Source organism: Schistocerca cancellata, chromosome 10 (genome assembly GCF_023864275.1).
Source record: "Schistocerca cancellata isolate TAMUIC-IGC-003103 chromosome 10, iqSchCanc2.1, whole genome shotgun sequence".
In the NCBI taxonomy this organism is placed as follows: Eukaryota; Metazoa; Arthropoda; class Insecta; order Orthoptera; family Acrididae; genus Schistocerca; species Schistocerca cancellata.
Window position 1 is genome coordinate 169,763,504 of NC_064635.1, and position 26,134 is coordinate 169,789,637.

The following is a 26,134-nucleotide window of genomic DNA, read 5'->3' on the forward strand; positions in this document are numbered from 1 at the left end:
TGCTCTACTATTGAAATGAGTTTTTAATACAGTAACTTTTCCTGTATGAGAACACAATGTGAATGCCGTTGTCTCATATTCTGATGAAAAATATTTTCCATTACAAAATGTGCACTGTTAATTTATTAAACCGGAGTTATAACACTCATAAGTAATGGAAAGTAACGCATCTTTAAAAACAACAGTAGAATTATTATTACCACTGTCCACAATATTCCTATTACTTTGACCAGGCAAAAGTTGTGCCCATCTAGCTCTTTGTCTTTCAGGCCGATCTGTTAGTATTCTTCGAGCAATAACCTGAAACAAATATACACTGACGTGCCACAGTATTGTAACAACTACTACGGCTTCTGACATCAAATGTAACAGTTGTGGTTACTAAATGTGACACTTCTGTCACTCAATGTAACTGGGTTTTCTCTTTTGATGCTGTCAATTGTCAGGATGAGCATTCTCAAGCATTCTGTCAGGGTGAAAATATTAAATAAATAAACTTTTCTCTCTTACAAAATGTGGGCAGGGTGGGTTCTTCCTTGGCTCGGGTATGAGGTCGAATGAAACATCATTTTTACATAAAATAACTTTTATTGAAAGTTTCGTACAACTGTTATCTTACTGGACGTTCTGGTTCGGAGAGCGGCAGCCGTGTCGTTTGCGTAGCCTTCTGCTGCGGCAGCGGCGGCGGCGGCGGCGGCGGCGTCTGATTACGCGTAGCGGTGTGTATCTCGTGTCGCCGTCTCGCCCAGCTGACCGGAGACGCGCAGCGCGAGGTGGCCTGTTTAATTATTGCGAGCGACGTCGTGCATCTGGTGGTGATACCTTGAATGTGGCGTCCCAGTGTTTCTCTTCTCTAAGCGGCCGCGTGTGTTGTGCGTCAGCCAGCAGAGCGGCGCGGCGGGGGAAGGCCAGTGTCCCGGACTCGAACCACGGACTCCCGCTTGCCAGTCTTCGGCTGTCAGGTCTTCATCCCAGCTCACAGGTGACTGCTGAAGTGAGGCCGTCTCCTTCCCGTCCTCACGAGTCACCCGGGTATGTAAAATCAGACTTCAAAATACCTTTTAACTTCTTCTTCTGACACTGAGGCTGCTGCTTGCTATTCCATTACAGCGGCGGACTTGGTGCGTCTGTGCATGAGGTAGTCTCTTCTTGCATGACGGTCTTCAGCACCGAAACTCACTTAAAACAACTGCTACGCTTCTTCTTCGTCTTCTTCGTCGCTCGTCTCCGTCTTCGTCTCCGTCTTCGCCTTCGTCTTCCTCTCGTCTTCATCTACATCTTCATCTACATCTTCATCTACATCTCTCGGGCCCACTGCGTCTCGCGTATTTATTCACTTCAGTTTACTGGAGGTGAACGACTTCACGGCCATTGCCTCTTCTGTCACGTTGAAAAGATTCTCGAAGATTCTTCTTAACGTCGGTCATTGGCTCTTGGAATGTAGGCGAGGGCCTTTGCTCACATACGACAACTGAGAAACACGTGAGCCGGTCATTGCCTCTTCTGTCACGTTGAAAAGCTTCTCGAAGAATCTTCTTAACGTCGGTCATTGGCTCTTGGGATGTAGGTGAGGGCCTTTTGCTCACATGCGACCACTGAGAAACACGTGAGCCGGTCGGGCGATGCCCTGACGGCTGAATCGACAGCGCCCGCTTATGTGGAACTTGCTGACTTCACGGTCATTGTCTCTGCTGTTCGGCACGCTGTGAGCCAGTATGTAACTCTCCAAACTAAACCAAGTTTTCCATTTATATTTTAATTTCTAGTTCACTTTGATTTCACTAATTTATTTACTTAAGTACCACTCAACATTCCTCCACCCTTCGGAGAAATTCGCCCTCGAATTTACCACTCAACATTCCTCCACTCTTCACACGGAAAAAACACAAGCACTGAAAACTCTCGACTTACACATGCATCACATTAAGTATGTTGAAAATACTGTATCACTTTATAAAAGCCCTGTGCGCTCATGAATCACATAGTTTACACATAAATGGTTATAATAAGAGTAACAAATCTTGATGAGAATGAATAAACAGAAAATAGATTTTTCACTTAGAAAATTACATAGCAACAGCTGTTTAATCTACCCTATACTAATGCAAGAATAACGATTCTACAGTATTGTTTATTTTAACATAAGACTGTTTAGTAAAGAGTGAAGTACAATAAACAAAATTAATACACTAATGCTTAAAAGTAACTACTGAAGTACACCAGTTAAGAGTGTGGTATCCAATTAACAGGGATTTGATGAAGTGGTATATTATTATTTGGCTTATTTTTTCGTCTTAAATAAAAGAAAACTGTACAAAGCAGAAACACCAACACAAAGGTTCCAGATATACCCGTTCCTAGCATTATAATTTTAGTTTGTGTTCACCTTTTAATTTTAAGACATGTTGCATCATAACATTGGCATCAATTTTGTCTTGCTGTGAGTTTATGAACGTATCTAATGACTTCAGAAGGGAACTATGAAGGGAGTCATTGAGGTAGGATAGGTTTTGTGTAGGAAATGCTTTGCATGGCGTTTTCTGAAAAAAGCAAACAACATGGTTATGGGCCTACCAACCTAGTAAAAACAAAAACAAGAAAAAGAAGGAATACATTCTTAACTACAAGATCTACCTGTTTCTACGGTCAACTTTTTCTTAAAAAATAAACCATTATCATTTATTAATTATTTACTTTTGTATATTATCCACAGTCTACTGAGATTCCACTAGGACATTCGCAGTCTTGGTCGAAGATTGTACTCGTATGGTGGCATGTCTGTATGTTGTGCTGGCGTGGCCACTCTTTTTCCTCTTCGTGAACTTCCTCCACCCTTCGGAAAAGCAGACACTACTGTTGAAGGAATTACATCTGGAGCGCCCTTAAAAGGTTTTAAACGACTTACATGCACAACAGTAGTTCTGGTGGGCAGTTGCAATTTAACGTTGACTGGTGACGTGATCTCAATAATTTGATAAGGACCTCTGTAGTTTGTTACAAATTTCTTTGTTTTTCCTTTCGCAACGTATGGAGCTGAAAGCATAACCCACTGACCGATTTTGTAATTTGGATATTTAGCTTGGGCATTACCTAATCTTTCCTGTCGTTCCAAAGCCTTTGTATTAGATTTTTGAACCTTTTTCCATACATCTTTCATCATTCGACTGAAATCTCTTACTGTTTCTCCGACTTTTCCGTTTTTCTGCCTGATTACATCAAAAGGGGACGGCATTTTTCTCCCATAAACCACTTCATAAGGTGACATGCCAGTTGCTTCATGCGTTTTGGCGTTGTATACCGACACGATTATTGGTAAATACGTATCCCAATTAGAATGTTGTTCGTTAATATAATAACTAAGCATCTTGCCAATTGTCCGATGAACTCTTTCTGTGCGTCCGTTGCACTGAGGGTGTAACGGAGTTGTGCGTAATTTGCGTATTTTTAGTAAGTGGCAGAGCTGTTTCATTAGTTCAGACATAAAATTAGATCCCTGATCTGTGATAATAGCTTCAGGTACGCCAAATTTAAGTATCCAGTTGTTAACTAAAGCTTGGGCAACTGTATTTGCTTGCTGATCTGGGAGACTCACCATAGCTAGATAGCGTGAAAAGTGATCTATAATTGTAAGAACATACTTATTACCAGCAGGTGTTTTATGAAATGGCCCGTAGAGATCTACTCCGCAGATTTGAAATGGACATGAAGCCTCGGGGAGCCTCTGTAAGGGTATTTTTGAACGAGAAAGTTCAGCTCGTTGTGCGCACGCAATGCAATTGCGAACGTACTGCGCAACATCCTGCTTTCTGGTTTGCCACCAAAATCGCTCTGCTACACGTCTTTCGGTTGTCCGCTGTCCACCGTGTCCTGCAAGGATATGATCGTGGGCCTCTGCCATTATTTCTTGTCTAAGGTGTTGGGGAACAACAATTCGCGGTCCAAGTTTTGTTTTACGGCATAATACACCATCTTCAAAGCAAAATTGTTTTTGAGATGCGTATTTTTTGCAATCTGTATCCTCATCTTGTGCCTTTCTCCAGTCCTCAGTATCTCGGCCTGTTGCTTCCAAAAGTGCTATTTTCCGACTTAGACAATCTGCATTCGTGTGTTTTTTGCCTGGTTTGTGGATAACTTCGAAATCCATTTCGGAAAGACATAGGGCCCAACGCGTGAGACGACTAGATGGATCCTTTAACCCAAGCAACCATTTTAAAGCTGCGTGGTCGGTAATAACCTTGAATTTCCTACCATACAAGTAGCATTTAAAGTATTTGATGCCATAAATAACACTTAACAATTCTTTCTCTGTTGTGGAATAATTTCTTTCTGCTGTTGTTAGTTGTCTCGAAGCGTAGGCTATGGGGTGTTCCGCGCCATTAATATTCTGACTCAAAACAACTCCTACTGAATGACCACTTGCGTCACAGGATAAAATAAATTCTTTGTTATAATCTGGGTAGGCTAATACTGGACTGTGTGTTAACTTATCTTTAAGGGTTTGAAATGCTGATTCACAATCTTCAGACCAATGAAATTTTGCACCCTTTTTCAATAATTGGGTTAAGGGTCGGGCAATTTCAGCAAAATTTTGAACATATTTTCGGTAATACGATGCGAGACCAATGAAACTTTGTACTTCCTTAACGCGTTGTGGTGTTGGGAAGTCCTTAACTGCCGAAATTAATCGAGGATCTGTTCTAATTCCTTTTTCACTAATGACATGCCCTAGGTATGTAACCTCTGTCAATGCAAAACTACATTTTTCCATATTTAATGTTAATTTAGCTTTTCTAAGTCTCTGAAAAACATTACGCAGACGTACAGCATGTTCATTAATGTCTTTGGAGAATACAATAATATCGTCTAGATATACACAACATTGCTGAGTTTTTAGTCCTCGCAATACTCCATCGAGTAGTCTTTGAAAAGTTGCTGGTGCATTTTTCAAACCGAAAGGCATTCTTTTAAATTGCCAGTGGCCTCCAGGGGTAGAAAATGCTGTTTTATGCCTATCTTCAGGTGCAACTTCCAATTGATGATATCCGCTACGTAAATCGATTGTTGAAAAGTATTTACTGTTACCTAAACTGTCAATGATATCTGTAATGTTTGGAAGAGGATAAACATCTGAGATTGTTTGTTTGTTAAGGTGTCTGTAGTCACAACAAAATCTATATCGTTTCGTACCGTCGGGAGACTTCTTTGGAATAATTACAATATTTGAATTATAAGGCGAATCAGAATATTCTATGATTCCATCTTTTAGGTGCTGTTCTAAAAATTCATCCAGTACTGGCTGTAAGTGATGCGCAACTCTATAAGGCTTTCTATAAACTGGGGGGCTATTTCCTGTTGGGATCCTATGCTGTGTGATATCTGTTGCTGGCAGTGGACCTTCTGCATTAAATAAATCTTGAAACTCAACTAAAACTGCTTCTATCGTGTCTCTGTCCTTTCCTTTCAAATGCTCAATCTTCTGGCGCAATGCGGTTTTATAGGCGTCTGGTTTCTGACCATCATTAATATCTGACCAAATGAAATCTTCTTCTTCAAAAGTACTGACTGTAGCTACTAATATTCCCTTATGCAACTCTTTGTCCTCCACTCCAAAATTGTCAATATGTACCGGTACTTTTCTTTCTCCTTCAACGTCTTGAACCCGTACAACACTTCTACGTACAAAACAATGTGATACATCTAATTCCTCATTTTCCTCTAGTGGCTCTATTAGACATATTGTGTCTATAGGTACCTCGGGGTCAACGGTCATCCAGAGAAGTTTTCCTGAGCCAGATGGTATCTGATCCCGCGAATCAACCTGCAAGGACGTTGCACGCAGTGTAGTTGATTTCGCCTTCCGGTTAGGGAAATCTTGCGGCAGAGGGCCCTTTGCAGCGGTGTCACCTAGCTGAAATACTATTCCGCTAAGTTCTACAGTTTGCTGTCTGAGGTCAATTTTAGCGTGATGTTTATTCAGGAAATCCAACCCTAGGATCGCGTCGTACCCGTCAGTTATCTTTGTTACCACTTCTACATCTTCTTGAAATTGTACACCGTGAATATAGAAAATCAATGATGTACATCCTAATGACTTCACTGTACCTCCTCCTACTCCACTCAATCTATACCTTGGAGGGTCATATTTCTTTTCTCCAATACATTCATTACTCACTATTGATACGTTTGCGCCTGTATCCACCAGTATCCTTACCTCTTTATCCCGTATGGTAGCAGATAACCAGCATTCCGCCTTCACATTCGCCTTAATGGCATGAAATTTTATTGGGAACGCCTGGCGGCGGTTCCGACATTCCCGTTTGAGTTTAACTGATTTCTATTTCCAAAAACTTTCTTAGACCTGCATTCCTTGAATGTGTGACCTATTCTTTGACAATTAGTGCATTGAGGTTGTCTGCAGTTTTTTGCTATATGGCCTTGTCGATCGCACCTAAAACATCGTACTCCTGCTGAAAATACATTTCGCTTCTCCTTGTATCTGGTGGCAATGTCAATTTCTTCAAAAGCTGTCGCCACAGATACAGCTTCTGCTAAATTCTTAGGAAACTCTGCCCTGACACGACGGGACGTTTCAGGAGGTAACCCACGTAAAAATGTATCCAGAGCTCTATTTTCTGCCTCTTGTAAAATAACTCTATTTGCTTCATCACTAGTTGTCAACTGATAGGTGTTAATATTAACTTTTCTAATCCTATCTACAAAGCTTTCTAACGACTCGTTTTGCCTCTGAGTGATAGTGTTTAACTGTTCCCTATAAAATCTACAGCTGTTCTGTTTTTGAAAACGTTTAAGTAATCCTTTCTTCAATTCCTCAAATGTTGGAGCATTCCGTAATTCTTCATGGTATAAGACGTGTGCTTTAGCCTCTCCTAGCAATCTTAACTTTGTCATTTGTAAGAGCTGTTCATCTGACCATGATCCTAACTTTGCAGCTGCTACTAAATCATCAAAAAAGGCTGTTATGTCTTCGCCAGGTTTACCTGAAAAAGGAGTTACCAAGGCTGCTGCTGAGGAATCTAGGGTAGGAGGGACTGAACTGGTTTGCCTAACCTCACACAACTGTTTGAATAATGCATTATTATCATTTTTAAGCTGTGCTATTTGATTAACTAAGCTCTGAATAGCTTCATCAGTAGAAACCCCTTGTGGTGCTGACTCTGACTTTGTACGATTTCGTGTCATCATTTTATAAACTGTTAGTTACACAATCTTACCACACTGAATTAAAAAGATGTTTAAAAATTTTCGACAAACTCTTAAAATCATGAGAGAATATACACTTCTAAAGAAAGAAAATATTACGACTGCTATGCAAACCTCTATCCTTTCACACATTAAACAATACTAACTGTGGATCTTTAGTGACTGTCATTCACACCTCATATTGAGCCAAGGGTTTTTTCTCTGACACCAAATGTAACAACTACTACGGCTTCTGACATCAAATGTAACAGTTGTGGTTACTAAATGTGACACTTCTGTCACTCAATGTAACTGGGTTTTCTCTTTTGATGCTGTCAATTGTCAGGATGAGCATTCTCAAGCATTCTGTCAGGGTGAAAATATTAAATAAATAAACTTTTCTCTCTTACAAAATGTGGGCAGGGTGGGTTCTTCCTTGGCTCGGGTATGAGGTCGAATGAAACATCATTTTTACATAAAATAACTTTTATTGAAAGTTTCGTACAACTGTTATCTTACTGGACGTTCTGGTTCGGAGAGCGGCAGCCGTGTCGTTTGCGTAGCCTTCTGCTGCGGCAGCGGCGGCGGCGGCGGCGGCGGCGTCTGATTACGCGTAGCGGTGTGTATCTCGTGTCGCCGTCTCGCCCAGCTGACCGGAGACGCGCAGCGCGAGGTGGCCTGTTTAATTATTGCGAGCGACGTCGTGCATCTGGTGGTGATACCTTGAATGTGGCGTCCCAGTGTTTCTCTTCTCTAAGCGGCCGCGTGTGTTGTGCGTCAGCCAGCAGAGCGGCGCGGCGGGGGAAGGCCAGTGTCCCGGACTCGAACCACGGACTCCCGCTTGCCAGTCTTCGGCTGTCAGGTCTTCATCCCAGCTCACAGGTGACTGCTGAAGTGAGGCCGTCTCCTTCCCGTCCTCACGAGTCACCCGGGTATGTAAAATCAGACTTCAAAATACCTTTTAACTTCTTCTTCTGACACTGAGGCTGCTGCTTGCTATTCCATTACAGCGGCGGACTTGGTGCGTCTGTGCATGAGGTAGTCTCTTCTTGCATGACGGTCTTCAGCACCGAAACTCACTTAAAACAACTGCTACGCTTCTTCTTCGTCTTCTTCGTCGCTCGTCTCCGTCTTCGTCTCCGTCTTCGCCTTCGTCTTCCTCTCGTCTTCATCTACATCTTCATCTACATCTTCATCTACATCTCTCGGGCCCACTGCGTCTCGCGTATTTATTCACTTCAGTTTACTGGAGGTGAACGACTTCACGGCCATTGCCTCTTCTGTCACGTTGAAAAGATTCTCGAAGATTCTTCTTAACGTCGGTCATTGGCTCTTGGAATGTAGGCGAGGGCCTTTGCTCACATACGACAACTGAGAAACACGTGAGCCGGTCATTGCCTCTTCTGTCACGTTGAAAAGCTTCTCGAAGAATCTTCTTAACGTCGGTCATTGGCTCTTGGGATGTAGGTGAGGGCCTTTTGCTCACATGCGACCACTGAGAAACACGTGAGCCGGTCGGGCGATGCCCTGACGGCTGAATCGACAGCGCCCGCTTATGTGGAACTTGCTGACTTCACGGTCATTGTCTCTGCTGTTCGGCACGCTGTGAGCCAGTATGTAACTCTCCAAACTAAACCAAGTTTTCCATTTATATTTTAATTTCTAGTTCACTTTGATTTCACTAATTTATTTACTTAAGTACCACTCAACAGTATTATGATATCTGCCCAATGCAAAGTTGGATGCCACCTGGTGACAGTGTAGGCACGTGACGCGGTTAACAAAAGCATGTAAGCGGAGCGGACATGCGTGAGGGATCCCCTAGCAAAAATATGAACTGCAAATGGGTAAATACATCGAGATAAGCGACTTTGACAAAGGGCAGATTATTGTTACGCAGAATCTGCGAACGAGTATCTCGAAAACGGCGAAGCTGGACGAATGTTCACGTGTTACTGTCGTGAGCATCTACGGAAAGAGGTAGAAAGGAAGAGGAACTACCACTAGGAGCTGAATGGCTGGATCTCCACGACTCTTCACTGAACGTGGGATTCGGAGGCTTGTCTGCTCCGTAAAGTAGGATAGACGGTGGTGATCTGTGGCATCTCTGTCGAAAGAACACAGTGCTGGTGCGCGCACAAGTGTTTCGAAGCACACCGTTCATCGTTCATTGTTGGAGTTCCCCTCCAGACCACCCATACGTGTTCACATGTTGATCCACAGTCATCATCAGTAACTATTGCAATGTGCGCGGGACCATTGGGATTCGACCTTCGGTCAATGGAAACGTGTCGGCTCTTCGTGTGAATCATATTTTCACTGCACTAGGTCTACGGTCGTTTCCACAATCGCGGTCATCGAGATGAAGGGCCCCTTCAAACGTGCAGCGCGTCACGGTCGCAGGTTGTTGGGAGCAGTGTTATGCTACGGGAGACATTCTCCTGCGCTTGCATGGGACCTGTGGTAGTAATCGAAGACACGCTGAAAGCTGTGAACCACCTGCATCGCTTCATTCTTGATTTCTTCCTCGCGACGATGTCATCTTTCTCCAGTTTATAGCCAGAACCGTGCTACAGTGGTTTCAGGAACTGACGTTGATGCCTTGGCGATCATATTTGCCGGCTGTATATCTTATCGAACCTGTCTGGGTCGCTGTCTGGCGCCATTAGGGCGTACGCATATCAATAGCCCATTTCTTACGCGAATTACATCACCTGGACGTAGACATGTAGTGCCACATACCTCCAAAAACCTACCAACAAACAATCAGATACCCGATACGCAAAATCAGTGACGTATTTCGTTCCAAAGACGGACGGACAAGCTATTAAGCTGATGGTCATGATGTTTTGGCTAATCAGTATAATTTCTGTATGATAAGGGAAGTCGTGACTGTTGAACATGAGTAAAACTGAAAATTAATTTACTTCAAATTTAGCCCGCCCGGTTAGCCGTGCGGTCTAACACACAGCTTTCCGAAATTGGGAAGGAGCGCCTAGTCCCCGGCAGCAGTCCGCCCGGCGGACGTGTGTCGAGGTCTGGTGAGCCGGCCAGTTTCTCCCTGAATATGGTTTGCTCTGCTGCTTGCTCAACGAACAGACTGAACAACATGTGGTGTAGTGTAAAACAAAACTGTCTCCTACAGCTGTGTGTCTGCCTTTTTTTTTCGAGATGGTACTACAACTATATCAGTGATTCACTAGAGAGTGAGCGTCTTAAACGGTGAAATGGAATCCCACGATAATGATGGAAGCTGAAGAAATGAATTAAAGTTTGTGCCATGGCAGGGAGTTGAACCCATATCTCCTTGCTTAATAGACAGGTAGGCTAGCCATTACACCACCACAGCATTATATCTAACACAACTGCGCGGACTATCCTACTCCTGAGCCCTCCCTAATACAAACTTCACATCTTCATTTTGTTTTCCCTGTAAATGGAATCCTATTACTACAATTGGGAACTGATAGACAAGATATTCTGCTGTGAGATATTTAATCGCGTTAATGTATGGGTAAGTGTCATATATGATGAAATATATCCTCAACGCCGCATTCCATCTGATAAGAAATCTGTTGATACGAAGTCACTCGTAACAAGGACCAGTCGTCGCACCTCTGAAATGGAAGAGCAGAAGACGGTTCTAAACCGAGTGTGCGACGAACTGCAGCTGCTGAAGTCATAAGCGGCGCTCCTGTGTCGTTTATTCTACAAGAGATGTGATTCTATCCATAACACAATGTGTGCAATGCCTCAGGTCAAAAGACTACAGTTCCAAATTACTGTTCTGCCAATGGGTTCTAACGTGGAGCGGTGAACATCAGCTCTTCACCGCTTGAATTTTACTTACGGCTGAGGCGGGATTGGTAAATAATAAATTATCACATTTACCACAAGTAAGCAGATGCAGATGTTAAGGGATCCAGGAAGCAGGGCGTCAGGTTCGCTTTAACACCAAAGCGTAGACTTGTATTCTGCCTGATACCCTCGTAGTCACAATTAACGGGAAAAGTTAACGGGTAATGTTTAGCACGAACGTCTGTTGGAAATTAACTGCACTATTCCAGAACGTTACCCTTGTAGAAAGATAACAGTTGTGTCCAGAATGAGATTTTCACTCTGCAGCGGAGTATGCGCTGGTATGAAACTTCCTCAGGTTACCCTCCATTCAGAGGCTGTTGCACACAGCGACTTTTGTATTGACTTTTTAATAATAGATTTCAGCTATCAGTCGTCCTTTTGAAATTTTATTAGGAGATATAGATTCCATCTAGAAACTAGACATTCACAATGCACTATCATTTTTGACCAATGCATGTAATGCCTGTTGGTCGGGCTTAATCCCCAGTTCATAAAACTTCCTGGCAGATTAAAACTGAGTGCCGGACCAAGACTCGGGTCCTTTGCCTACCACGGGCAAGTGCTCTATCATCTGAGCTACCCAAGTTCTGCATGGTTCGCAGAAGAGCTTCTGTCAAGTTTTGAAGGTAGGAGACGAGGTACTGGCACAACTGGAGCTGTGAGGGCGGGTCGTGAGTCATGCTTGGTTAGCTCAGATGCTAGAGCACTTTCCCTCCAAAGGCAGACGTTCCGAATCCTCGTCTCGGTCCGGCACACCGTTTTAATCTGCCAGGAAGTTTGACAACAGATGTGGTTTATGTACGGTGGGACACCACCCCATACTCTACGCATAAACGATGGATTGGTAAATCTGGTCCAATAGCATGGCTTCCACTTTGATGTTTGCGTACAAACCATTTTAAATGGCATTGATTCTAGTCCACTAATAACGGGGATTCCCAAATCCACAATTCCCGTGGATATACTTATCTTACAGCCCTTTTTTGTCCAGGGTTGTAAATCCAAGGGTTCATGTGTTGAAGTGGTTTTTATTTTTTTACTTTATAAATTAAGAGCAAAAAGTTGTATAACTTTTGGTTATTATTCCTCTGAGCAAAACTGCTAAAACACGAGGTCGTTGCGTTGAAATTTCTTACTGCCTCAGCGTTACCAATTGCACCCTAGCCAAACAATACAGCACCATCTTGGAAACATAAGCACATCAGTTACTGCCTACTAGCCTGCTATAACCTGTTCAAAATTGCTTTAGGATTAACACTTCTGCAATAACGAGCGGAGCTCGCTTTCAACGTCACACAAAGATCAGGCGCTTAATATCGAATTTCATACAGTTCCGTCATACTAGAAAACTATTCGATGTACAGAGTGTTCTGGAAAGCTGCACTGTGTTTTCGCTGTAAGTTTGTTTACGGCAGAAATTTTGTAAGACGATATACAGAAGCTATGAAAATCCTTTCCCGATGATATTTCGAATTTTCCACATACGGCAGACTTTCCTATTACCGAATTTAGGTGAACACTTTACCCGTACTGAATCTTAAGAACACATATTTTTTTTCATTTGCTCAAAACCAGAACTCTGTAGGAGATCCCTAACACGAGATAATTTGAGTTAAAAGTGACACACGATACTGCGCGCTCGCGTCATAACCTCCGTGATCGCCGGTTTGGTTTCATCGAGAGAAACGAAGCGTTATGTTCATAACTAATTTATTTCGTTTCCTGATCAGTGGAGTCAGGATTATATACATCATAAAAACCTCAAAATATGCATGCAACTGGCATGAGAAATGCTTAAAAATGCATGAAAAATGTCGAAGTATCCAAGATCAAATAATTAAAAAATATGGTAGTTACTGCGTACATTATATCTCAAAGTCGAACCTGTGCATATCAGTTACGAGGAAGAGCGCCGGCCACGCGAAAAATCGGTACATTTAGCACGCTGATATCACTTTCTGAATACTTTCTGGTAAAGATTAGGAAGGGGGCTTTCTGGGATTATTTTCTAAAAATTTGTATAATGGGACGCATACAGTGTTTCAAGAATTGTTCCTTCTTTGCTATTGTTGTCGCTAACAAGCTGATGCCATGCGAATGAATAGCAGCGAAACAATCGATATGTACAGGACAAACTTCGAGATATATCGCACGCAGAAGGTCACGCTCAAAAACTCGGTAATATTTTATTTAAAAAAAACGTGCATTCATGATTTTTTTAAACAGTATACACTTTCGACCACAGCATAATTTAAATTTATTTTACATTATTCTACTATCGTAAACATAAACGACGAAGTAGTGTTCCAAATGTTCGGCAGTTAGATTGTGTCTTAGATCTCTCAAAACATTTTTATAAGCAGAAAAGGACCGTTCTACATCAACTGAAGTAACTGGGCAGTATTTGAATTGGGTGCTACGTTGGCACTTATTGTTTCTGGTTATCGTTCACCCATCCCATACTAATACTATAAATTTGGCACAGGGGTTCAAAGCCTAGGTTATTGTTTAAAATGTTAGGTTTTCTTAGGAATAACTCCAACAATGAAGAGTTCACTAGAACAATTTTTTTCATTCACTGAATAGAGTCATTCAACGCCAAACCTTGAGTTTCTAGCTTTTTAATAGTTATCGATACATGAGAAAAATGAGTGCTAATCACAGCAATTTCTTTTTAAATGCCGTAACCATTAAAAGTTCCTTACACTGGCAAACTGCTGACTACCAAAGTCGTTTACTGCCACTCTATGTTGTTGTTGTGGTCTTCAGTCCTGAGACTGGTTTGATGCAGCTCTCCATGCTACTCTATCCTGTGCAAGCTTCACCATCTCCCAGTACCTACTGCAACCTACATCCTTCTGAATCTGCTTAGTGTATTCATCTCTTGGTCTCCCCCTACGATTTTTACCCTCCACGCTGCCCTCCAATCCTAAATTGGTAATCCCTTGATGCCTCAGAACATGTCCTACCAACCGATCCCTTCTTCTGGTCAAGTTGTGCCACAAACTTCTCTTCTCCCCAATCCTATTCAATACTTCCTCATTAGTTATGTGATCTACCCATCTAATCTTCAGTATTCTTCTGTAGCACCACATTTCGAAAGCTTCTATTCTCTTCTTGTCCAAACTATTTACCGTCTATGTTTCACTTCCGTACAAGGCTACACTCCATACAAATACTTTGAGAAATGACTTCCTGACACTTAAATCTATGCGCGATTTTAACAAATTTCTCTTCTTCAGAAAGGCTTTTCTTGCCATTGTCAGTCTATAATTTATATCCTCTCTACTTCGACCATCATCAGTTATTTTGCTCCCCAAATAGCAAAACTCCTTTCCTACTTTAAGTGTCTCATTTCCTAATCTAATACCCTCAACATCACCCGACTTAATTCGACTACATTCCATTATCCTCATTTTGCTTTTGTTGATGTTCATCTTATATCCTCCCTTCAAGACACCATCCATTCCGTTCAAGTGCTCTTCCAAGTCCTTTGCTGTCTCTGACAGAATTACAATGTCATCGGCGAACCTCAAAGTTTTTATTTCTTCTCCATGGATTTTAATACCTACTCCGAATTTTTATTTTGTTTCCTTTACTGCTTGCTCAATATACAGATTGAATAACATCGGGGAGAGGCTACAACCCTGTCTTACTCCCTTCCCAACCACTGCTTCCCTTTCATGTCCCTCGACTCTTATAACTGCCATCTGGTTTCTGTACAAATTGTAAATAGTCTTTCGCTCCCTGTATTTTACCCCTGCCACCTTTAGAATTTGAAAGAGAGTATTCCAGTCAACATTGTCAAAAGCTTTCTCCAAGTCTACAAATGCTAGAAACGTAGGTTTGCCTTTCCTTAATCTTTCTTCTAAGATAAGTCGTAAGGTCAGTATTGCCTCACGTGTTCCAGTATTTCTACGGAATCCAAACTGATCTTCCCCGAGGTCGGCTTCTATTAGTTTTTACATGCGTCTGTAAGGAATTCGTGTTAGTATTTTGCAGCTGTGGCTTATTAAACTGATTGTTCGGTAATTTTCACACCTGTCAACACCTGCTTTCTTTGGGATTGGAATTATTATATTCTTCTTGAAGTCTGAGGGTATTTCGCCTGTTTCATACATCTTGCTCACCAGATGGTAGAGTTTTGTCAGGACTGGCTCTCCCAAGGCCGTCAGTAGTTCCAATGGATTGTTGTCTACTCCCGGGGCCTTGTTTCGACTCAAGTCTTTCAGTGCTCTGTCAAACTCTTCACGCAGTATCGTATCTCCTATTTCATCTTCATCTACATCCTCTTCCATTTCCACAATACTGTCCTCAAGTACATCGCCCTTGTATAGACCCTCTATATACTCCTTCCACCTTTCTGCTTTCCCTTCTTTGCTTAGAACTGGGTTTCCATCTGAGCTCTTGATGTTCATACAAGTGGTTCTCTTATCTCCAAAGGTCTCTTTAATCTTCCTGTAGGCAGTATCGATCTTAACCCTAGTGAGATAAGCCTCTACATCCTTACATTTGTCCTCTAGCCATCCCTGCTTAGCCATTTTGCACTTCCTGTCGATCTCATTTTTGAGACGTATGAATTTCTTTTTTCCTGCTTCATTTACGGCATTTTTATATTTTCTCCTTTCATCAATTAAATTCAATATTTCTTTTGTTACCCAAGGATTTCTACTAGCCCTCGTCTTTTTACCTACTTGATCCTTTGCTGCCTTCACTACTTCATCCCTCAAAGCTACCCATTCTTCTTTTACTGTATTTCTTTCCCCAATTCCTGTCAATTGTTTCCTTATGCTCTCCTTGAAACTCTGTACAACCTCTGCTTTAGTCAGTTTATCCAGGTCTCATCTCCTTAAATTCCCACCTTTCTGCAGTTTTAATCTACAGTTCGTAACTAATTGATTGTGGTCAGAGTCGACATCTGCCCCTGGAAATGTCTTAGAATTCAAAACCTGGTTCCTAAATCTCTGTCTTACCATTATATAAACTATCTGAAACCTTCTAGTATCTCCAGGGTTCTTCCATGTATACAGCCTTCTTTCATGATTCTTGAACCAAGTGTTAGCTATGATTAACTTATGCTCTGTGCAAAATTCTACCAGGCGGCTTCCTCTTTCATTTCTTAGCCCCAATCCATATTCACCTACTACGTTTCCTTCTCTCCCTTTTCCTACACTCGAATTCCAGTCAGCCATGACTATTAAATTTTCGTCTCTCTTCACTATCTGAATAATTTCTTTTATTTCATCATACATTTCTTCAATTTCTTCGTCATCTGCAGAGCTAGTTGGCATATAAACTTGTACTACTGTAGTAGGTGTGGCTTCGTATCTATCTTGGCCACAATAATACGTTCACTATGCTGTTTGTAGTAGCTTACCCGCATTCCTATTTTCCTATTCATTATTAAACCTACTCCTGCGTTACCCCTATTTGATTTTGTGTTTATATCCCTGTGTTCACCTGACCAAAAGTCTTGTTCCTCCTGCCACCGAACTTAACTAATTACCACTATATCTAACTTTAACCTATCCATTTCCCTTTTTAAATTTTCTAACCTACCTGCCCGATTAAGGGATCTGACATTCCACGCTCCGATCCGTAGAACGCCAGTTTTCTTTCACCTGATAATGACATTCTAATGGACTCGAAATGTTCATTGTAAGACCACACAGCTTCGACCCATGTACCGCAACGAGTTACCATTGGTTCAGGAGGTAAGGGAACATTTGGTAGTTTTTCTTTGAAGGTCTCGATACGAGCAGGAGCCTTTACCAACACTTTCTTTCTGGATGAAATCAGCTTGTTTACATTCACAAACGTGGAATGTACTTCCTCAGCAAGGCGATGTACTCCATGAGCAAAGCACGTCACTTGAATCAAATTGGGATAAAATACTCGCAGGGCTTTGCCTGCTTTGATCGTGTAAGGAGCAGCATCTGAAATAAACTCAAACGCCATTTCATCTGCAGACGATTATAGAAATATTTTTCTAATACCCTCATTCACAAACCTGGCGATCGTAGAATGATTTACTGTTTCAAGTTGTTTGCAGGCCGCTAAATAGGAGGAAGAACGCTCTTCTTTTAAAGCACCAACAATTAAATTTACGATGTAACGGCCACATGTGTCTGTAGTTTCGTTAACTGAAATTCAGATAATGCTGTCCTTGAGTTCGCTGTGTATTTCTTCCAGAACATTTATGTAAATTGTCGGTACGTAAGTTTTACGCATTGTTGGTTCATATGGTATATGGTGTCGCTCCACCTCACACCTTCCTATGTTCGATGGGCTATGACCCGCCATTAAGTTAAGTAGTGGTTTTGACTTTGAACAAATGTACTGTTTGTGTTTTCCTTTTTTTCGTTATAAATGTATAGCCATGGTGTTCTTTTATTCATTGACAAATGTCTTCTTAGGCACTTGTGGGTTTTATTGTTCTGAAGAAGGTGTAGTTATCTACGCCGAAACGTAGGTTAACACTAGGTGCTTTTTTCGCAATCGAGGTGGGTTTATAGTTTTTTAATATATTAAGCAACGACTGTTGACGTGCTGTGATGTTGAAGGTTCTTCATCTGGTATATTTTGATTTAAGTAATATTTGCGCAGGAAGCCTTTGAGGATAGGGTTTGTAAGTATGTGAAGAGCAATATTACTTGCAATGAATGCTTCATGTAGGTCCATGTTAATCCGACTGTTTTGGTTACCTCTGCACAAGTCCCTGCTACTGCAACTTACTGTTGTCGGAAGTTGTTGTCGTGGTCCTTTCTTCTGCAGTCCTGCGATATGAAGAGTTGTCTTGACATGCTGGTCTATTTGAAACTTTTTTGCATGAAACGTTTTTCTCTCCAAACTCGACATATGTAAATGTTCCAGGTTGGTCAGATATCCACGAAACGACACTCCTTTTTTTTCGGGCGGCACAACACGTTACACACTACACGTCGTAAACACATTCAACTTTGTGCAAGTAAATAGAAAGCCAAACTGAAACAATGGACGTGTGGCTAAAAGCCTGCGAAGTTTGTTTCCGACGCGTACGGTATGACAGCGGAGGGGATTAAAGGCCGGTTCCCACTAGGGCTACCGCGCGTCGAAACCGCGCGTCAGCGGCGTGGTTGCCATGGAAACGGCGTCAGCGGCACGGCGCGACGGGCTCTGCGTCGCGGTTTGACCATGTCGAACCGCTTCCGCTGCCGCGTGCCGCGCTCCAGGTGCGCGCCGCCAATCACAGAACGCGCTGGGCGTGACGGTCAGGTACGGAACCCCAGGCCAAATGAACTTTCGCTGAACCGCTGGCGCGGACGCGGGGGCAGCTATGAAATACTTATCATCCGATTCCAAGGAAACTATTCGGCAGAAAATTTGATTCGTGGGCATGTTACAGCCTGATATCTTCTGTCGATAAAGGACCGAATTTCTTTTCGTTATTCGTCGCGGTTACTTGCTGTATCGCATTTACGTAAACCTTTACACGAAATTTTAATGAGTGTGCAGAGGTAAAAACGCATTGCGTGGACTTTGCGTACAGCTCATTTTAGGTAATACATTATTGCGTATGAAATTTAGTCAACATATCGAAATTGTTTTTAAAGCTGAGAGCAGATCGATAGCTATCACCGTTCTCGAGATATTGAATGATATGTCCGCGGACGGGCTGTGCCGTGACCGCGCGCGGGTTGCTCGTGACGCGACCGGTACTTCGTCCTGCTCGTCGTAAGCCATGTGGTTGTATCAACCGCAAATTTCGTAAACGGTTCAAGAAATCGAAACGTGTTTTTTTTGCAAACGATAACTTGTGAAAAGTCATGCATTTCGTCGCATGATAAATATCCTAAATCTGTTTACCTACCGAGATACGAAAGTAACTACAGTTTTTCAGAAGGGATAGATGAATTTTTTTAAACAGCATTTAATGGCATGTGGAATGAAAAGTTAAACCGAAAGTAATTTGCTGGTATGTCATAAGATGTATTTACTAAATATCTACAGCTATTGATTATTCCCTTTGGTAAGCAACAAACTTTTTTTTCTTTATCCAGTGTACTTTACTGATTCAAGACGCGTTTCGCCTTTTCCTTTAAGGCATCTTCGGTGGAATCTAGAATGATTCAGTTTTGTTTTGATATGTGATACTTGCAGATTATAAAACAGTTCACATCTTTTTTTACATGAATGACTGATTACTTACAGTGAATCGAGGTTTTGGTGGACATATATGTTTCCCCTCACCTGGTCACATGCTGGAGGTTGAACTAAAACTTAGATTATGGAACATAAGCACATTTTCGTGTTCGCTCTTTTTTCTTCTGTCACTAGCAGTAGACGTTTTACCGAAAACTCTGATTTAAAGTCGTAACTACAGTGTGTTCACCTCATGTCCCTTCCTGTCTGGTTTGTTTATGTACCTGTTGCCAACCTGCAGAATTATATGATGAAAACTAATGTTTGCTTATTTTTATTCTCCTTATATCTGTATGTGTGTGTGGCTAGCCAGTGATAGTTATAGAAAGTTGAAAGTGAATCCAGTAGTTGTCAGACAGTGGTTGAAAGATTTGGTTTTCAGCTGATTTCAGTTTTGGTTTAAATGTTTTGTGGAGGAGTGCATGGAAGAGTAAATTCACTGCTTACATTAATAGATAAAATAGTAGAATAGTATTTCAACAGATGATTATTATCAGAATACTATCACCCAACCCCTTTGTCCTCACTCTTTGACGTCTCATAATATGTCCTATCAACTTACCCCTGTTGTAGTCAAAGTTGTGCCATAATGTCCTCTTCCTCCTCTATTTAATTCGGTACCTCTTCTTTAGTCACACGATCCTCGTATCTAATCTTCAGCATTCTTATTGATCATCACGTTTTGAAAGCGTCCATTGTCTTCTTGACAGAACTGTTCATCGTCGACGTTTCACTTACATACAAGGCTGCACTCCACACAAATACCTTTGTAAAATAGTATCCAACCATTATTAGAATTTATATTCGATGTGAACAAATTTTCTTTTTCAGAACGCTTTTCTTGCTATTGACAAGTCTTCAGTCAGGTTTGCGTCTGCACTGGAAATGCCTTACAATTTAAAATCTGGTTTCGAAAACTCTGTTCCCCTTTTGAGCAAAGGTTGGGAAATTGTACGGGCGCTGATAACCACGCAGTTGAGCGCCCCACAAACCAAACATCATCATCATCATCAACTCTGTTCCAAATATATATTATTCTTTCGTGATTCTTAAGCAAGGTGCTGGTGATGATTACATTATGCTCTGTGGGAAATTCTATCAGGTAGCTTCCACTTTCATCCCTTCCACCTAGCCTTTGTGTTCTTACTGTTTTCGTGTACCTGCTACCATATCACATTTTAAATTTTTATTGGTATGTCTTCACCCAACTTCGTCTTTCCTTCATGTAGGTGTAAGATATAGTTATTCAAACACACCGGTCGTTTCGGTGGGTCTCACCCCGTACCTCAGTGGCTGTTCGTCCGTCATTGGCTACCGCTAGCGTCTGCCGCTTCCAGTTGGGAACGCCAATTCCGCGAGCCGCCGCGTCAAAGCGGAAAACGCTTGCCGCTGCCGCTGCCGTTGCCGCATGCCACGCTGCCGCGCTCTAGTGGGAACCGGCCTTAACCGGGGGCGCGGGCGCAAGAGCTTTGATTCCGTCTGCCTATTCCTGTTCCTCTTCTGTAATGAGTTCGCTAAACGTGGCCTCTCGGTTAAGCCGCTGGCTCACGGATCGTGCTGCAGAACGTTAACGTTGAGCTGCCAAGTTCAACGTGAAGCTGAACGCTCAGGAACGATGCGACTTGTGCATACCGTACGTGGGCACCAACGTGGTATACGCGAACGCAACGCACTCCAGCGGCAGTTGTGGGATGTTCCTAGTTCGTAAATTACACTGTTTACTCAGCAAGCACGTGTAAAATTCCCACATTATCTCTATTAAAACGCACATTTCCTCCACTGTTCATATCTTAGTCACATTGTTCTATATGCAATATACACAAATAAAAACTTCAATACCGATGAACATGTTTTAAGACAAAAAGGAAAGTACCACGTCCAATCAATAAGGACACAGGCTTATGAAAGTTCAGTTACAAACAGTGCGATAGAAATTTGCAGTAGTTCTCCACATATGATAAACACTATTTTATCTTTCCCACATTTTAGTAAAACCCTAAGGTCATTCTTACTTAATCACTGTTCCTACCCAGTAGCAGAATCTTTACATGAACAGAATATCTTTATACAAGTAGCGCAAGCTGTCCAGTAAATAAAGCCAATCGAACAGCCTCACGCTTCAAAAAAAAAAGGTGTACTTATATTTACATAACATCAGATATTGTAGTATATACTTACATTACATCTACATCCACATCTACATACATACTCCGCAATCCACCATACGGTGCGTGGCGGAGTGTACCTCATACCACAACTAGCATCTTCTCTCCCTATTCCACTCCCAAACAGAACGAGGGAAAAATGACTGCCTTTAAGCCTCTGTACGAGCTCTAATCTCTCTTATCTTTGTGATCTTTCCGCGAAATATAAGTTGGCGGCAGTAAAATTATAATGCAGCCAGCCTGAAATGCTGGTTCTCTAAATTTCCTCAGTAGCGATTCACGAAAAGAACGCCTCTTTTCCTCCAGAGACTCCCACCCGAGTTCCTGAAGCAATTCCGTAACACTTACATGATGATCAAACCTACCAGTAACAAATCTAGCAGCCCGCCTTTGAATTGTTTCTATGTCCTCCCTCATTCCGACCTGATAGGGATCCCAAACGCTCGAGCAGTACAGAATAGGTCGTATTAGTGTTTTATAAGCGGTCTCCTTTACAGATGAACCACATCTTCCCAAAATTCTACCAATGAACCGAAGACGACTATCCGCCTTCCCCACAACTGCCATTACATGCTTGTCCCACTTCATATCGCCCTGCAATGTTACGCCCAAATATTTAATCGACGTGATTGTGTCAAGCGCTACACTTCTAATGGAGTATTCAAACATTATCGGACTCTTTTTCCTATTCATCTGCATTAATTTACATTTATCTATATTGAGAGTTAGCTGCCATTCTTTACACCAATCACAAATCCTGTCCAAGACATCTTTTATCCTCCTACAGTCACTCAACGACGACACCTTTCCCGTACACCACAGCACCATCAGCAAACAGCCGCACATAGCTATCCACCCTGTCCAAAAGATCATTTATGTAGATAGAAAGCAACAGCGGACCTACCACACTTCCCTGGGGCACTCCAGATGATATTTTTGGTACGGGTCGAGCGAAGGAATGGCCAAGATAAGTGATTTTACCGATATTTATGGTTTATGCGGAGCTTGGCCGGAGATGGGGGTAGAAGCCTCAGATCGGCAAACATCAGAAAAAAATAATATTTTTGGTACGGGTCGGGCGAAGGATGGGCCATTTACATCTATATCTACATCTACGTGATTACTCTGCTATTCACAATAAAGTACCTGCGAGAGGGTTCAATGAACCGCCTTCAAGCTGTCTCTCTACCGCTCCAATCTCGAACGGCACGCGGGAAAAACGAGCACTTAAATGTTTCTGCGGAGGATAAAACTGATGACTGAAATTTGAATGAGAAGATCCTGTGGCAACGAAAAACGCATTTCTTCTAATGATTGCCACTCCAATTCACGTATCATGTCTGTGGCACTATCTCCTCTACTTCACGACAAAACGAGCTGCCCTTCTTCGTACTTTTTCGATGTCATCCGTCAGTCCCACCTCATGCGGATCCCACACCGCACGGCAATACTCCAGAATAGGGCGGACAAGCGTGATGTAAGTAGTCTCTTTTGTAGACCTGTTGCACCTTCTAAGTGTTCTGCCAATGAATCGCAGTCTTCGGCTTCCTCTACGCACAACATTATCTATGTGGTCGTTCCTATTTAGGTTATTTGTAACTGTAAACCCTAAGTATTTAGTTGAATTTACAGCCTTCAGATTTGTGTGACTTATCGCGTAATCGAAATTTAGCTTATTTCTTTTAGTACTCATGTGAATAACTTTATACTTTTCCTTATTCAGGGTCAATTGCCACTTTTCCCACCATACAAATATCTTATTTAAATTATTTTGCAAGTCGTTTTGATCATCTGATGACTTTACAGGACGGCAAATGACAGCAGCATCTGCAAACAATCTAAGATGGCACTCAGATTGTCTCCTCTGTCGATAATATAGATCAGAAACAATAGAGGGCCTATAACAATTCCTTGGGGAACGCCGGATATTACTTCCGATTTACTCCATGACTTTCCGTCTATTACTACGAACTGTGACCTTTCTGACAGGAAATCCGAATCCAGTCGCACAACTGAGGCGACAGTTTGTAGGCACGCAGTTTGGTTAGCAGACGATTGTGAGGAACGGTGTCAAAAGCCTTCTGGAAATCTAAAACTATGGAATCAATTTGACATCCCCTGTCGATTGCACTTATTACTTCATGAGTATAAAGAGTTAGTTGTGTTTCAAAAGAACGATATTTTCTGAAACCGTGCTGACTATGTGTCAATAAATCGTTTTCTTCGAGCTGCTTCATAATATTGGAATATAGAATATGTTCCAATACCTTACTGCAAATCGACGTCAGTGGTATAGGCCTGTAATTCAGCGGATTACTCCTACTTCCCTTTTTGGGTATTGGAGTGACTTGAGCAATTTTCCAGTCTTTAGGTTCGGATCTTTCTGTGAGCGAATGGTTGTATACAATTGCTAAATATGGAGCTATTTTATCACCATACTCTGAGAGGAACCTGACTGGTATACAATCTGGACCGGAAGCCTTGCCTTTATTAAGTGATAAAAGTTGCTTCGTTACTCCGGGGATATCTACTTCTATGTTTCTCATCTTGGCAGTTGTTCTTGATTTGAATTCAGGAATATTTAGTTCGTCTTCTTTGGTGAAGGTGTTTATGGAATACCGTGTTTAATAACTCTGCTTTAGTGGCACTGTCATCAGTGATTTCGCCGTTGTTATCGCGCAGTGAAAGTATTGATTGCGTCTTGCCACTGGTGTGCTTTATGTATGACCAGAATCTTTTTGGGTTTTCTGCCAGATTTCGAGACAGAATTTCGTTGTGGAAATTATTAATAGCATCTCGCATTAAAGTACGAGTTATATGTCGAACGTCTGTAAAGCTTTGCCAATCTTGGGGATTTTGCGTTCTTTTAAATTTGGCATGCTTTTTTCGTTGCTTCTGCAACAATGATCTGACCAGTTTTGTGTACCATGGGGGATCAGTACCATCGCTTATTAATTTATGTGGTATATATTTCTCAATTGCTGTCGATACTACCTCTTTGAAAACATTCCGCAACTTTTCTACACTTACATGATCAGATCGGAAGGAGTGAGGACTGTCTCTTGAAAAGGCGTTAAGAGCATTTTTATAAGCTTTTTTAAACAGATATACTTTACGTTTCTTTTTGATGACTGTAGGTGTTACGATATTCAGCCCAGCAGCAACTGCCTTGTGGTCGCTAATCCCTGTATTCGCCACAATACTCACTATTTGTCCGGGATTCTTTGTTGCTAAAAGGTCAAGTACGCTTTCGCAACCATTTACGCTTCAAGTGGGATTATGAACTAATTGTTTAAAATAATTTTCTGAGAAAGCATTCAGTACAATTTACGGCTGGGCTGCTTTCTGGCAGCGGATGTTGCAGCCGAAAGGATAAAGAGCGGTCAGGCGAGGGACCTGAGTTCGAGGACCTTCAAATAAAAGTTTATTTTAAATGACTTTATTTTGTATTTCTTCGAATACTTACACTGAAAAGAAAACCGAAATAATGATCAGTGTTTTATATTAATATTTTCATAAAAAACATGAGAAGGAAAAGCAAAGGAAAATCTGGGACTGAAAATAAATTTCCAATAAAGAACTCTCTTACGAACAGGTAAAGTGGAAATGAGCGTATGACATCACTGGCAGGCAGGCCCCACCCGCCGAAGCTATCCGCTAAGTTCAGGTCTCATTTCAGTCGACGCCACATTGGGCAACTTGGGCGCCGGCGATGAGTATGAAATGATGATGAGGACAACACAACAACCAGTCCCCGAGCGGGAATCGGACCCGGGTCCGTTTGCATGGAAGGCTAGAACGTTACCACCTAGCTAAGCAGGTGGAGTACAATCAGGTAAGTCGACGTCAGTCGAAGCTCTTTTACTTTTAGTGAAATACTTACATTCGTATATTCTATTGACACGTTGACAGTACCTATCGACTTATAACTGAATACTGACCGTCTAGGGGCAAAATTAGTTCTCGTGAAACGATAGAATATGAACAAAGTAACCCACAAGTACACCGTAACTCTTTGTGGAAATTATTGCCATCTCTCTGCGTGTGCCTACAAATGAGTACTGGCTCTTTCATATTCAGGATTCATGAAATGGTGGATGTGTATTCGGCAAAATTTGGAACATCCCCATTACTTAATCGAAATCTGGGAATTGACAGCAGCTTTATACAGACAAAGTTTACTGGTGTACGAAATCCGTCGTGAAGGAGGACAAGTTTATTCTTTTTATTCAGTCATGTGGAAGACAAACATATCCACAATTGTAATACGAATTTTTCAAGATGGAGAGATGTTGGCGTCGATTGATGTTAAAGTGGTTCCGCCCACCTCCCCCCTCCCCACATCTAGTGCAACCCAGTGTTGTTTGTTTTCATCATCAGATGAAGAACTTGATCAAAAAGCTTTCAAACTTGTCTTACCTCATCGGGAGGGAAAAAGGAATTGCTTCCCGAGAAGACAGCAGAAAAATACATTCCACTGTGTATCACCAGTTACCGTCACCAGTAACTGACAAAACTGTGCATTGCTATGGTTTTCTGCCAAACTGTGCAATCAGGGAGAACCTTTTATGAATGTAAACCAAGTTTGTTTTTCTATAGAATCTTTAAAACAACCGTTTACCTGTACAAATATGGCATTTATAACGTGTGCAACATGGCTAATACATTACTTCTTGCTCTGCTTATGTGGTGAATATCACCTCAATACGTATAAATCATCAACTGTA